We start from the raw sequence: 3,190 nt of genomic DNA, 5'->3' as shown, positions 1-3,190 counted from the left end.
CTGTTGGATTGGAATTGTGTGAAAAAAGTGGTTTTCTCAGGGAGATTTATTTCCTCTGCTGGCCACAGCCAGCCAGCCCAGAGAAGGGAACAAGTCTCTGGTGCCGGGGCCACTGCTCCCTCCTGGTCCCAGCACAGCTTTTATCCCGTTGCTGAGGGAATCAGAATAAAGGAAATGCAAACAGGTATTCACCCACTGCAAAGCATGGGGGCACAGGCTCCTGTTCTACTCCCTGGGGCCCTGCTCTCCTCCCAGCCCACACCACAGCCCCAGATCCCACCTGGAACCCACAGCCAGATCCAGAAAGGCCATCCCGTGCCAGAGGGGACGGTTCCTGCCCTGGGCCTGGACATGGCATCAGCTGTGACAGTGCCCTGATGCTCTGGGACATCCGTGGCCTCTGCAAGGATGATGGCAGCAGAGCCAGGGGCTCCTGCAGGAGCTGCCCTGACACCCGAGGGGACAAAACCTCTGCTGCCACCTCATCTGCAGCCACCGTCCCTCCAAGGACCAGGCACCTGCAGGAGGCACAGAACAGGATCCCCAGGAGTGGTAAATGCTGCAAAGTGCTGGAGTCAGCACTATCGCTGAATTTTGCTTTCAACATCTGCAGCCCAATAAATCTTTGTCTCCTTCCAGTGAACTGTGCTCTTCTCGGGCTCCAATTTACATCCCTCAGCACGGCCCCCACAGCAGCCCCGCGGCTCCCGCTGCCAGCCCGGGCCGTCACCCCGCGGGGCCGAGGGGGCAGCGAGGGACCCGCCCCGGGCAGCCCCGGCCCCGCCAGCCCCGCAGCTCCCCGGGCCCGGTGGCCACCGGCGCCGCTCTGTGCCAAAACCCTTCCGCTCTCCAGACCTTCACTGGGCTTTTTTTTGTTTTGTTTTAATTGTTTTCAAAACAGATTTCATGTGGTCCCAAAATGAGACCATGATTGTAAATTAAAGTGTAATTAGCCTTTACGCTTTTATATTCATTAACTCTTCTCTGTTAATGATGCAGAGGCTGGAGCACAAACCCAGCATTATGAAACCACATCCAGGAAATAAAATAGTGATTTAGATAATGGCCAGAATGTATTGCTGCTTACACATAATTAAACAAATGCTCAATTTACACTTGGAAACATGAATGAATGTTGATTAACCCCAGCCCAACGACTCTGCTGGCGAGGTGGCTGAGCCCGGGGCTGGCAGCGCCGGGCAGGGTGGGCAGTGCCCGCTCCCGCCGCCCTGCCCGGCCCAGGTGCCGCACCGCACTGGCTCTGGCTCTGCAGGCTGGTCCAAAAGCCACCCTGGCACACGGGTGACACCGCCACAAGGGCAGGGGACGCTGCCATGGCAGTGCCACCCCTGTGTCCTCCCGGAGCAGCGGGGACAGCGGGGCCCAGGCTGGCAGCGCCCGAGGGTCCCCGTGCCGGGGCCGCTCCCGCTCAGGCTTTGTCTCGGTCCCCGCTCCTGCTGCCCTCCGAACGTGCCAGTTTCTATGGAGACATCGCCGCCTCTGCGCGGGAGGAGCCCGAGCCCCCCGAGCAGGGAAAGGCTCCGCTCTGCTCTGCTCAGCTCTGCTCTGCTGCACGGAGCCGGGGGCCGGGGCCGCTCGGTCCTGCCCGCTCCAGGGCCCGCCCCGGGCTCTCCGCGGGACCGGGCAGCGCTGGCCGGGAGCCCCGGCAGGGACAAGAGGAGCCACGCAGGGCGGGCTCCTGTGCCCATGGGCACCAGGCTGAGGGCAGGGGCGTCTCTGCTCCAGGCTGCACCCAGCGCCAAGCAGGGCTCTGCGGTGTTTCCTGGTGGGGATGGCGGCTGTGCCGCTGGGCACAGGGAATCCCTGCGCAGGCACCGGGGCAGCCGGAGCAGGGGACAGCCCCTGGGGAGCCCAGCAGAGCCATTCCCCACCTCAGCCTGGCTCCGGGCTGCCCATGGCAGCGGCCCCAGTGCTGCCCCCCGGCCCCCTCACCTCGCTGTGTCCAGACCTCGGCTCCCACGGACCCTTCATGGATCGCTGCCTCACAGGCCATAATGGCTCCATCTCGGGGTCAATACGGGCGCCTTTGACACATGATAGACAATAATTGCTCTTTCTTAGAGACTTTTTAGTTCATGGATCATTGACCTGATGGGCTGTAACAGCTCCGACAGAGGCTGCACACCCCTGTGCTTAACCACCCTCAGGAGCAGGCAGCTCACGGGGCCATGTGGAACAGTCTCTCCAAATCCATGCCCCCAGTGCAGGCTGCCAAGGGCCCTGGGGCCACTGGAAGCCCTTCTGGTGCCATGGCCATGGAGGAGAGGCCGTGGCAGGAGGCACAGGAGCCCAGGAGAAAAGGCAGCACACCCCAGGATCCCCTGAGTACCATGGGACAGAACAGGATGCACAGGACCAGGTCACCTCCCAGGCTCTGTAGGCTGGAGATCCCCACTCTGACAGCAACTTCCAGGTATATGATTTAATGAAAGGCACAATAAGAAGTGAAACAATTAGAATTTCTGCCTCATTATCATGGTAATCTTATCAGTCGGATAATGAGGTATTAATGGAGATTTAATGTGCCTCTCATAACAGAATCCCTTGGAGAAAACACATAAGGAAATTGCTGTAAATCCACTTAATGATGGAAAGGTCCCCAAACACCATATTCCAGAGGATGAAAAATGCTGGATGCAAATGAGAGAGAATCAAGGTCAATAACGCTGCGGGGACCGAGCCCAGGCAGCACCGGCCCCGCCCCGCCTGCCCCGGGACCGGTGGGTGTGTGGCAGCTGAAGAAACCCTCCGGTCTCGTCAGGAAAAGTCAGCATTTCCTAAGAAAAAAGACGCCAACCATAACAGTTTTGGACTTGACCACTCTCAGCAAGGCATCAAGCAGCAGCCAGCAGAGGGACGGGCACAGTCCTGCTGCAGGCAGAGCTATTTCTCTCCTTCCAAGCAACCAGAACAGCCAAGCTGCAGATTCAAAAGAATAACTGAAGAGCTCTGTGTTAAGCAGTCAGTGCAGCGGAGCTTCCTCTCCCCTTTACTGGATTTTGGTTCTTTTTTGCCAGTGTCCCTTCCATGGGTGGTGTGAGGATGGAGCAGAGCAGCAATGCCCAGAGCAAACCACACAGAGTTAGTGGGAAGTGCTCACACCTGCACGGCCATCCCAGCACAACTGCTGATGGCACTGGAACAAGGCAGAAACGTCAAAGCCAGGTGG

The sequence above is a fragment of the Molothrus ater genome, chromosome 20 (genome assembly GCF_012460135.2).
Source record: "Molothrus ater isolate BHLD 08-10-18 breed brown headed cowbird chromosome 20, BPBGC_Mater_1.1, whole genome shotgun sequence".
Classification (NCBI taxonomy): domain Eukaryota; kingdom Metazoa; phylum Chordata; class Aves; order Passeriformes; family Icteridae; genus Molothrus; species Molothrus ater.
Note: the sequence above shows the minus strand (reverse complement) of the source record.